Source organism: Magallana gigas, chromosome 1 (genome assembly GCF_963853765.1).
Source record: "Magallana gigas chromosome 1, xbMagGiga1.1, whole genome shotgun sequence".
Taxonomy (NCBI): Eukaryota; Metazoa; Mollusca; class Bivalvia; order Ostreida; family Ostreidae; genus Magallana; species Magallana gigas.
Genome location: NC_088853.1, coordinates 41552368 through 41565008, shown reverse-complemented (window position 1 = coordinate 41565008; position 12641 = coordinate 41552368). Strand labels below are relative to the sequence as shown.

Here is a 12641-nt window from a genome sequence, read left to right as displayed (position 1 = left end):
ATGTTTGGACCTAAGCACAAATCATCACCGCTGACAAGACTAAGTTCTCGAAAATAATAAAAAAAATTCGATGTAATGTATGCTGAAGCATTGTTTTTCAAGGAAACTTATCTATAAACACTTTGAAAATAGTCAAATTTTATATACTACGAACAATTTAAATATTTTTTGTAGTCTCATGTATTCCTACGCCAGAGTTAATATAGTCTCGTTTAACAAGACGCTCGGCTGTCACCGTAAATCTGCGACAAGCAGAGGGGGGCTCTCTTTCTTGTCGGATATTAACGGAGACAGCCGAGCGTCTAGTTAAACGAGACTAGAGTTCGATACCAATAGTGCTTGGATCTATAACATTTTTAAAAATTGTTTCGATAACTAATAAATACTAGTAGTTTAAATCTATCTTTAAATATAACACAACATGATTCATATGGGGATTCTCGAAATTCTTGTCGGAAAAGTCTAAAAATTCATGTTATAAAAAAGTGCGTAATTCATTTACAAACTAGAAACTAATTGCCATGCAAGATAAATTGATTTTAAAATAAATGATAATCGATAAAATCAACTCCCATCAGTACTCCAGTACTTTGATTAAACAATACAGTCATCTGATACGTAGTTAAATGGATAAATATATACGTTTTTATGTCACACCCTGTATCAACCATATAGACGAGTTGCTATGTAATAATGGTGATTACTTTTCTGTATTATATAATGAAATTTAACACCAAAAGTGGCTACTAAATAAACAAAACAAATGGATAACCGTAATAACTTTCTATCAAGAAAGCAACACAAAATTTAAAATCCTTTTATTTCGATCAAAACAATATGGAAATAGGAAAATTACTTTTTCTCAGAATAATATATTAAAATATCACGTGTTAAAACATGTTACTATCTTTAGTTAGTTTTACGATTACGTTGATTTATATAATTGTAGTCGAGCCCATAACTATTACTTAAAGTGTATGATACAAAGACAATCCCACTCTATACATGGCAAGTTAAATATGCTTGTCAATATTTATATATACAAAAAGTATATAGACAATTATATTATAGGGCTACAACTAATGACCATGACATTATTGCATCAATTAAAAGTTATAATTCCATTTTATATTAAAAACGAAGAGATAAATGTTTAAAAAATTCTTGCTCGAAAAATGGTAATACAAATACCTTTATCACACAGAGGAGGTTTCCATCCCTGTACACAACCACCATGGCAGCTTCCGGTCTTTTTGTCACATGTCCTGAACATGTAACATTTTTTACTGCATGTTTGCGAACAGTTTCTTCCGTATGACCCTAAAGGACATTCTAAGTGAGTCCCCAAAATAAAAATGAAAGCATAAATAACTGTATCAAATGAAAACATGTTTACAATGTTTACAGCAAAGTCTTCTTTCACAACGGTTTTACAGCTGAAAAAATGTAATTTTAAACTAATCATGTTATTATGTAATATATTCAACAACAATATTTGGAAAAAAAAAATTATAAAAATTTTCGATAACATTTGTAATTTTCTATTTTAATGAGCTAAGGAACGTTTTGAGAAAGTATTTTTTATATTAAAAATTACAATTATTTTTTCACATATTGTGTTGCTGTATTTACTTTTTTCACACATCAGAGTTGTATAATATCCATCCTCACACCCATTGTAACAAGCCCCGTTGACATGGTCACACTGTTTTCCATAAGCACAATGTCCACACATCTTTAAACATGCAGCTCCATACGTGTTAGACTGACATTCTGCAAGTGTATGTAATTATGTACACTACAATGTGTTTTCATGTGTTACTAAGTTACATTTTTACCAATTTGCCTTGTTATGTGCTTCATCACCCATGAAATCCAAATGATGAGGTTTACAAAAACATCCGGATTAGTAATTTGAAATGCAATTTGGCAGCACTTTCCAGATGAATTAAATGCAACAAGGAAAATAGTTTTTCTATAATTAGATTCCGTGTGACCAACCCCTCCCCACTCCCTCTACACTCCACTTTTACAAAATCAAGTGTACTTACCATGGGGAAATATTTTTAAAGAACAAAATCTGTAAGAATTGTCATAATACTGGTATTTTTATTGAATAATTATACTGATAATGCTCTGAATCTGATTATAGATGTCAACATCAGTACTTACTAATGTTGCATGTTGAGCCAAGATATCCATCTTCACACCCAAAACATTTACCCGTTTCTATGTGACAACGACGATTTTTACATGCAGTTGGACAGGACAGGTTACAGCTCTTTCCGTAATATATAGGTTTAGGACATCCTATGGAATAAACGATCACTTATCAGACATTTTGCTTGAAACATTCTGAATACATATTTTCACACCAAAAGATCAATGAAAGAAGTTTTGTCTGTCTTTTTTCAGCTTAAAGTAATTGATAGCGTCATTCATCGCATGGTCGTTAACAATTAATATGAAAAAAATTAATCAGGCACATAAAAATATAAAAACCGACAGTTGAATGAAGAAATTACTTCTTTTTGTATTTCTATACTCTTTTCCATATGTCATGATAATCTATTTTCTTTTTGTCTAATTTTCCTTAAGGACTATATTGTATGTCATAATAAAGCCATTATACTAATTATGTTAAAACTAATTCTGTCAAAAGACAACTTGCATGTCACTACTAAATGCAGTAAGTTGTTAACATAAATGCGTACTGTTTTGATTTCAAACGAGGGTACTAATTTTGTTACCTATCTATAGTTTTAGCGAATGTAATTTTAATGAAAAAATATGTAAATCACAACTGATTTTTGTACCGAAATGTCCTCTTTGCAATGAAGTTAACAATTCGATACTTATCATCACAAACGTTTACAAATGTCCCTGAATCTTCATTTTTTAAATGCAAAAGAAATGTTCCAAATGTATGGTTATATAAAGAAGGGAAAAATCAAATTTGATATTCGGTTTAAACAAGTGTTATTAGATATGATAACATATTTTATTATACTTTCATGTGAAATACTGAAATTTGGTTGGATGAGACGCAGTTGACAATCCGTTCTATTGGTTAACACAAGGAATTGTTACATGCGCGTAAATTATACGTGTACGGTTCGTCGTAGAATCCATATCATTTCTATATAAAAGCAGTTAATTGTTCTCTAAAACTATGACATTCAGTATAATAAATTAAACTGTCTGTTTGGGAGAGTAACAGTTATAATTGACACCCCTCGACAATCATTGTCAACATCTGCTTAGCGCCGGTTGACAATGGTTTTCTAGGGGTGTCAATTTCAACTGTTAGCCTCCCAAACAGGCACTATTTATATAGACAACATAAGGTTTTTGAAACTATCAAAGAGTAAAGGAAACATCGTTAAAGAAAGGCAAAAATAACTGTCTGTAATATGTAATATAATATCCGGAAAGATAACGCACCATATACTTCAAATTCGCACAGTTCGTTGTAAGCATATTGTGAGTAGTCCGGTGGTAGATGTCTTGATGTCCTGTCGTTGTAGTAGATGACGTATCTACCGTGATGAGTACAGTTCAATGTTATCACGGGTGGAATTGTAAATTTGGTAAAATAGTCGTCCTTAAAACAGAGAACTCCTTGTTTTTTGTCCGTCGTGTTTGATATGTACACAGAGAATCCTAGAAATCTAGGTACATATCCATGAGTCGAGCCTTAGTAATGAAGAAAATATGCCATTCATTTTTAAAGAAAGAGGACGATATGTAAACAGAGAATCCCAGAAATCTGTAGACGAAACCATTGTTTGAGCCTTTGAAATTTATGGGAAAAAAATATTAATAAGATGTAAATGTTTAAATGCAATGCGTTGGATAACCAAATACTGATGTACCAAGTGACCTATCATTGTAGTCTTCTTTTAATTTTTTTAGGTGAAGCACTGTTTGTGAAGGTGTCATTTTGTTGGTTGTCGGTATCCAAAGAAAAAAATCAAGAAAAAAAAATGAGATTCTTTACAAGCACTGTTCCCTGACTATACGTACATACATGTAAAAAAAAGAAATATAAAATTTGCACAATTAAGAGAGAGAGAACTAGTCATACCCCCTAAAACACCGCCTGTTATGTTATACAAAACAGCATTTGATTTTTACCCCAAGGTACATGGTCTGTTCTGTAATATATTGTGATGTGATGAATGCCCAAAACTTCTCCAAGGTCAACACGCCACAGAGCTTCATTTTGATAATCTGCAGACACAACGCACTGTTCTCCAAAAATAGACAGGTCTGATTTTAATCCATCAACCGCATTTGACGCGTCCACAATCGCTGCAGAGACGGATGGATTGTTATACGGATGTGACTGGGTGGCATTCTTGTGTAAAGCAATGTTTTCTGGAGAAAACAAAAACCATCAATCACATTTCTTCAAAGAAACGTTCCTATAACTCATATTTAAGTGTCAATCCCTACCGGACAGATATTGCATAACCTATAAAACAATGGTCAATGACCTTTAGCACATCAACAATTCCGTTATATTAAACGTAAACGTATCAAACGTTTTTTGTGTCTGAGGCCGATATCATATGATATATATAACCAGATATCAACCTACGATAAAGTCCATGATATTTAAATTGTATAATCAATCGCAGTACAGTTATTGGTGTCATTAAAGTAGTTTAAACAAACAAGTTAGGGACATGAACGTTTTGACGTAAAAATAATATACAGTCCTTTAAAATACTTATTACACTGTAACACATTGATTAACAAACATTGTGTTATCCCTATCTTAATTACTAAACCAGCGAATGACATTTTTACTACACTGTCATCAGTTTTAAAAACCCTACACACTGAATAAATCGAGAGGCCGATTTCGCTGCACGGCTTACTATGAAGTCATTTGTCTCTTTATGACACACACAAAGAACAAAGTAGGCTATCGATAGCAGTTTTAAAACAACGAAAAATAGATATAGTATATAGCTAAACGGTATATGATTAAAGAGTATTTTGCACTATACTATTTTAATAGTATTCATTTATCTTAATAATTCTTATTCTAATGGGCATTGTATAGACAAAATGGCAATTGGCATTTTATCTGTACAGTACCTATTTGAGTTGATACTCCCGAGTCGTGCATTATCACATTCCTCAGTTCATTATTGTTAGATATGAATTTTGAAGATTTAAAAAAAGAACACTTTTATTTTCTTATATGCCAACATTTGAGACACTGTATCGATGTATACAAATGTTTGGTTGTTTCCTTTTTGTAGAACGTGTTTACTTTTTTGTTACGGAAATCATAATATCATGTATTTGTGTCGTGTTTAGGTACTATGAAGTTATGTTATCAAAATACATTGGTTATTTTAATAAAATGAGGTTACTTATTATTGATATGAACATTTCGAAGGTCATTGAATGTCTCTGAGTATTGCTCTTATTTGATTCGAAAAGTTGGTGGTCTAATCAATTACATCCTTTTCATGCGAATGACTATCGCGTTAAAGATTCCTCAGTATGTTTAATTAAAAGTCCATAAACCTTATAAACGTACCATAAGTAAATGCCATCAATGGAAGTGTCAATAGAAATATTGAATTTATCATCGTTTTCGAAAATACCTGCAAATAAAAACAAAAGTTAACATGAAATAAACAGACATGTGCGGAAAGAAACATATTGTAGAGAGAGAGAGAGAGAGAGAGAGAGAGAGAGAGAGAGAGAGAGAGAGAGAGAGAGAGAGAGAGAGAGAGAGAAAGAGAGAGAGAGAATTTTTGAGTAGCGCACAAGCTTGACCCAAAATATTTTTTTTAAACGCTTTTCCATTCCTTCTTATTGAGATAGGTAAACAACTGATTATAGTTGTAACCTATGACGTCATATCGACCTCGCACTATACTTCCTGCGATTAATTTAATGGAGGATCAACCATTGGTATTGCGTGTACTTGCTATTTCAGTATGCTCTGTGATACCTACCGGTACCTCAGATGATTTGTTATACCCAGAGAGTTCTGGTATATTGGTGTTACCCTGTTCCGTATGTCCGTCCGTCCCTCCCTCTGTTCGTCCGCCTGTCACGTTTTACTTTTTCAAACTACTCTTACATATAAGTCACGTTGTTATGTAAAAAAAATCAAAAATGTTCTGGTAGTCCTCGAGGTCAAATAATTGGTAAAAATAACGTGTTTTTTTTCACAAAAAACCTTCTTCCTCCAACTCCTCCTTCATTTTCTACAATAGAAAATTATCTTTTGGAATATGATTTGGGGTGCTCTATAGATGCGCAATAAGGTTTCAGAAGTTTCAATTTTGTTCTCAGGTCCAATTGGTGGCATAAATATGACTTTTTCTTCTTCCAATATTCTGGTTTCAAAAAAGTCAACATTTCATTGCAGTAGCCAAATGATCTTTAAGAAAGAATATGATTGGGGTGTCATTTATAAGGTTATTACGGGGATCAATTGGCAAAAGTAAAAGACTTTTTTTTGCCTTTTTTTCCAAAAAAAGTATGGTTCCAAGAACTCCTCTTACACCTTTTGAAGTAGCTACGCCATCTCTCTAGATATGATAGGTGCTGTAATTTAGATGTGCAATAAGGTTTAAAAGAAATTCATTTAGGGAGTCAAAAAAGTATAAAATGGACGTTTACCGAAACATAGATCCCAGAAAATCTCTTATGATTTAATGAATAGACACATCATACGAAAGATATGAAAGGGCTGCCATATAGATATGCAATAAGGTTTTAAAAATTAAAATTTCACCCAGGGATTTCATCCAGGGAGTCAAAAAATAGCAAACAATTGACGTTTATCCCTTTAAAAAACCTAGATCCCAGAACTTCTCTTATGATGTAATGAATAAACACATCATATCTTGGAATATGATAGGGACTGCCATGTAGATGTGCAACAAGGTTTTAAAAATTTAAATAGCATCGAGGAAGTCAAATAATAGGAAAAATGAACGTTTTTTACTTCCAAAAAATAATAAAAATTCTAGATACCAAAACTATTCGTATGATTTAATAAAAAGACCCGTCACACCTTTGGATATGATAGGAGTTGTCCTATAGATATGCAAAAAGTTTTGAAAAAATGAATCTAATCCTGGTAGTCAAATAGTAAAAGAAAACTAACATTTATCCGGAGTGCGGATCTAGATATAGGGTAGAGGGCAGACCATCTCTTCGAAAATCAAATTCTTTAAATTACAATATAAAAATGCCCAAAATATACCTCGAAACCACCACCACCATCCCCCGGGAAACTCAAATACCTGTCCCCCCCCCTCCCGCCTGGAAAAAAAATCTGAATCCCAACATGTATCCCTTCTTTATATCTATATTTTTGTCAACTAGATAAAACATTTTGGTAACAAAACGCATTTATTAACGAATTCAAATCATAAATAAATCAAGTAGGATTAACAAATCTTCTGTTGTTTTCGTTTGATGATAAAGATTAAAGATAGGTTTGATTTAAATGACAGATTCTTTTCATCTCACAAGTATTCAGTTTAAAAAAAAAGCATTATGTGATCATGCGTAGTATTCTTAGAATTTCTGGCAAGAACGTATGTATAAAAATTACCGTAAAAAGAAAAACAGAGAACAGAGTGTGTAATGTGAATAGTTCCCTTTATATTGAGAGAGAGAGAGAGAGAGAGATAGAGAGAGAGAGAGAGAGATCTCTCCATTAAACTCTAACTCCAAACAAGGAATGTAAATCTGAAGTAATAGTATATAGTAGTATTCAACTAATACTGTATATTGTTATATTGAGCAAGGTCGGAAACGTATCAGCAAGTTTGCGTTTAATATATGCATATCGAGCGCGCTCCAGCTACATAATATTTTAGATAACACTAGGATTCAATGGGCAAATAATATACATATATTTCATGGCTTCGAGGGCGACATACCAAAATATTTACCAGAGGTAACATGAAAGTCCTGACGTGTTATGTCGCCCAATTCTGAAGACTCTACCGTCACCGAGCCACAGAGTTCCTGGTATTCACTCGGAAAGACATGTAAAATGTGTTAATACATAACATTTAAAAAAATCAGTCGAAGAACATATTTTCCTCATTATAAAGTGCATTTAATTAATCTTCATATTTTAAAAATCAATATGATATGTTTTGTTACCGTCATTATTTTACGCAAAGACGACGCTATAGAAGACACTAGATTCACAAAATGATATTTTTTTCTTTAGAATAAACAATTTAAATTAGGTCCTCTGAATAGCTGACGCTGTTCTGATATTTTGATTTTCGAGGAACTGTATACGTTTGATTAGCTTAATTTTGAACCGGACGTCAATAATATGCAACATTATTGCACACGATGGTGATTCACATGTAAAGATTTCGGAAGGGCAATATAACTGTTTCCTGTAAAAAAGAACTGTTTCCTAGAGGACAATATGTCAGTCTCTTGCCTTGAAACTGTTCATATGTAGAGCATGTCCTTGCAAATCGAATAAACCGAGAGATATATACTCTATATATGCAGGTAATGAAGTTATAATGCTACATAGGTAAGGAAGTTTGACTTTAGAAAAAATAAAACCATCACGTCTATCATAAAGTTTTGTTGTTAGGTTACCGTTAATGCCCCTTTCAAGTAAAACATATGACACAAACAGATTACACTGACTCTGTGGTATTTTTTATTTCAAGCTCACTGGGGTATTTTGAGTCGACGTGAATATGGCTGTACCAGATGTTGATGTATAATGCGTCGTCAATATACCTGAATGTTGAGTTGAGGACACGGCAAATGTTTTCTTTTTTCACGTAAAAGTTTATTATAATAAACTCTGCTTCATATGAATGCAAAGATAGGTCTGCTAACAATGGAGCGCAATTGGTACCAATGGCTATTCCAACAGCTTATTTGAAGTCCTGATTTCCATTTGAATGAAGTGTAGAAAAGTCGTAAATGTTTATGTTATTGATTTTTGTAAAATTTTGGGATTGAGGACGTTAATCGACTCTGCTACATGTAACGCAACATGAATTTTTAACACAATATAAGTTCTATCAGATGGACTTTAATTTTTCTTAAATTGGTTGATAAACTCAAATTACCATTTTACAGATTGAGTGAATATGCATACATTTCATATTCATAGCGAGTAGGTTTTACATTCTATATTTCGAATCTCTCTTTGTCCTTAAGTATAATACTATAATATCACGAAATTTTTTTCATTTTTTCATGCAGACTGCCAGCGATCAGATATGAACACATAACATATATATATATATATATATATCATTCCTGTCTGTATCATATTGCCCTTCTTATTGAATTGAAATATTCTTGATCGTATATTACTTGTATTACGTGCCTAATATATATGTTAGGTAATTACTCAGTCAGCTTTAACAATAAAAAACATAGAACAATAATGAAAATCACTGCTTATAAAAACAATTGTTTCCTTGATATATTTCATCTGCTTATGAGAAGGGTCTTTATAACAAATCTGAAATGAATTGAGTAAAACTTTCAGTAAAATACAACTAAGAAACTGGACTCACCTTTGCATTGGTTAAATCATCCAAAATTGAAATTTTAAGACGAAGAAAATCACAACTGAGATCCCCTGGTGAAGAAGCGTTTTACTAGACCAGGAAGCACTATTCTTTCTAACATGTATAACCCTCAAACAATTTCCCCACACACCATTAGATAACTTACTGAAATATAACCAACAAAGGAGGAACACAAAATAATTCCACAGTACATACTTAGAACGATAACAAGTGCTTCAATAATTCTTTACATATATGAGCTAATTTCTGTTGATCTTTTTAAAAAAGTTTTTATTAAATCGATTGTTTACCTAGGGTCTGGCGACTTTCATTATATTGTGCATTGTTATGTAATAATTTAATTCTGGTTGTAAGGTAGCATTGATTTGATAGAAAAAATAAGTTAAATTTGTACAACGTTGTTTGCACGTCACAAGACACGTCACAATGCACCAAAGTGAAAAACGTACTAATCCGTTTGACGTTACGTTTGAATTTTGAACAGATTTATATCATTTATACAAGTAAAACGGACTCAATTTATACAGCAAATTACAACAAATTAAATTATAAGGAATAAACCCAATATCTCACCAAGTTATACAAGTATAACCTGGGTTGGTGCAATTTACGGTTTTTTTTTATAATCTGCTTCGCGGATCATAATGCAAAAAATGCCCCAACCCAGGTTATACTCGTATAACTTGGGTAGACATTGAGTTTATTTCTTAATTTTACAATTGTAGCATTATTAGCCATTCCCTTGTTGTAGTGAATGACCATTGCATATTGAGAGAAAAATTATTTGCACGTTTTTGTTTAACTGTATTAATTGCTTGGTGGTGATGGTATTTGTATTTTGAAAATCAAAGTGCGAAAGAGAGTAGAATAGTTGTAAATATTTGCTCAAAAGAATAAACAACGTCATCTGACGTTAAAGGTTTTTTTGTTTTTTTTTACAGTAAACGAAGAGACATGCGGTAAAACAATTAAAAAGAATGGAGGAACTAACTTAAGATCAAACGTGAACAAATTAGATGTCAAGTGACACAGTGCTAGTTTCAATTGTATGGTAAAAAGTACAAAATACTCAGGGTGATACCAAGATTGGGTATTTCTATTAACTGTGCACGTCATCTTGACGTCATGTTTTCAACGTTACCGTACGGCGTGAGGACAAAACATGTTGTTTTCAAAATCGGTTATCAAAATACCTTTTCATCAAATAGAATTAAACTTCATAGATCAATCAAATAAGTGTTGGTGCATACATTAATGTTAGTTATAACTATTTTAAAAAGTATATGATAGACAGTCAAAGTCTTCTTATTCTTTATTTGACCTTCGTGCACTTTTTCCAAGGAAAAATAATGATTGGAATTTTGAGATAGTGTCTTCTTTTTTTTTAAAACAAAAATAATTATCCAGTTTTGGGGGGAATGGGTGGATGAGTGGAGCTACTAACTTTTTTTTTTTTTTTGCTTTTTATTACTTTTTGTACGTGTGTTAGATTGTCCCTCTTTCACATGATATACTATTTCTTGCTGATTCATTACTTTGTTTTTAATGAAGAACTCCTTAAGACAGCAATTAAAAGAGAGTACATAAGTGCTTGCATTTTTTCTAACGACGTTAATAGGCTTAGAGTACAATTAAGTAGGTTATAATAAGATGATGGTTAGAGCAGTGAAAACTGTGGCAGAAAAAGGAAGTAAAATATGACACTTAAGACTGAATTGATATTTCCTTTATTATTTGACAAAGGTGTAGTTTCAAGTACATTGATAACGTTCTTTTTAGTAGATATTGGACAATGATAAACATAAATAAATAAAATATTCGAGAATTGCATCAAAATGCATAAACAGTTTCCTGTAAGTATAAAATATCAATAGACAGTAATGATATGCTATATAAAGTTAAAGAAATATTCAACACTTTTATAAATTAACTTCTATTTATTTTTTGTCGGTTCACAAATTTACTTCTTAATCAGTAACAAACAAAAAATGTGTTTTTTTTTAAAAGATAAAAGCGTATAGAAATACAGCAAGCCTTTAAGTTTTGAAATAGAAAATTTAGTCTTTCGTTTATAAATCAACTTTAAAAACATTAAAAAAAATCAGCGCAAAGAAGTCGTCATGATCCTTCCTCAATTTCTGTCGGCAGGTCTCCATCACAATGATGTATTCTGATCTACAAAGAATATTTTGTTAAGGGTTTATAAAGAAATGCATCCGTTCCATGAGAGTTTCAGTAAGAAGTAAAACAAAACCCTAATTATGTGCTACCGTCACGAACTCACAAATACTGTTATCACGATTCAATGAACGCGTTTAAAATTGTATGCTATACTGCTGACAAAAAACTGATAATTTTTAGCATAAGAACACTAACTGTGCTTTTACATGTGTTTACACGCTTGTGACATTTCTATCTATTTTTGATTCAATGTTTCTTACAAGAAAACATCATTTACTGCTACTTCATCGGTCAAGACAAAGAGCTAGAGCCACGAAGCATCAAAATGTGCCTTAAAATTTTCACAAAACTCAAGTTTGAAACAATACAAATTGTAATTACTTATAATGTAGGGCACAATATTCTGCATCTATGCATATGAATTTTTTTCACTTCGGCCCCACCGTTTAGCACATGCGCATCATCAAACATACTATGATCGTTAAAAATAGCTGAAAATTGTAGATTTTACTGCAGTATTTCCCAATTTTGAATGTGGCCACACTTGAGTACCTCTTTGAAACTTTTAAAACTGAGAGATATTGCATAAATGCTTCTGCCTGCAAAATTTCGTAGAGGTACTCAAGTGTGGCCAATGTGTATTTTACAAATTTTGAAAATTTTAGTAACAGAAAATAAAACAGACCACTCTATTTTAGGGTAATTATTTGCTTCCTTTTTTATTGAAATAGCAGAATCTAATTCATAATGATAAAGAATTATTTGTGATTATTTACAAAATCCTTATTTTATTAAATATTTGAGGAAGAATTGCATATAAACTGAACTTTACCATGTTTTATCTAGTAATTTTATACTGTGGATTCATGCTTACAACGTGCA

The 12641-nt window shown here is 31.9% G+C and overlaps 2 long non-coding RNA genes across 2 annotated transcripts; both read right to left on the bottom strand.

The window, feature by feature from the left end:
• Positions 1-1645: 1645 nt before the first annotated feature.
• On the bottom strand, positions 1646-3691 carry LOC136273806 (uncharacterized). Its single transcript, XR_010712055.1, has 3 exons — positions 3445-3691; positions 2173-2310; positions 1646-1773 (listed from the first exon to the last, which is right to left on the bottom strand). It is a non-coding gene; the product is annotated as an uncharacterized lncRNA (long non-coding RNA).
• A 452-nt stretch (positions 3692-4143) lies between these two features.
• Positions 4144-9693, bottom strand: LOC136273805 (uncharacterized). Its single transcript, XR_010712054.1, has 3 exons — positions 9564-9693; positions 5561-5627; positions 4144-4380 (listed from the first exon to the last, which is right to left on the bottom strand). It is a non-coding gene; the product is annotated as an uncharacterized lncRNA (long non-coding RNA).
• Between the last annotated feature and the right edge of the window lie 2948 nt (positions 9694-12641).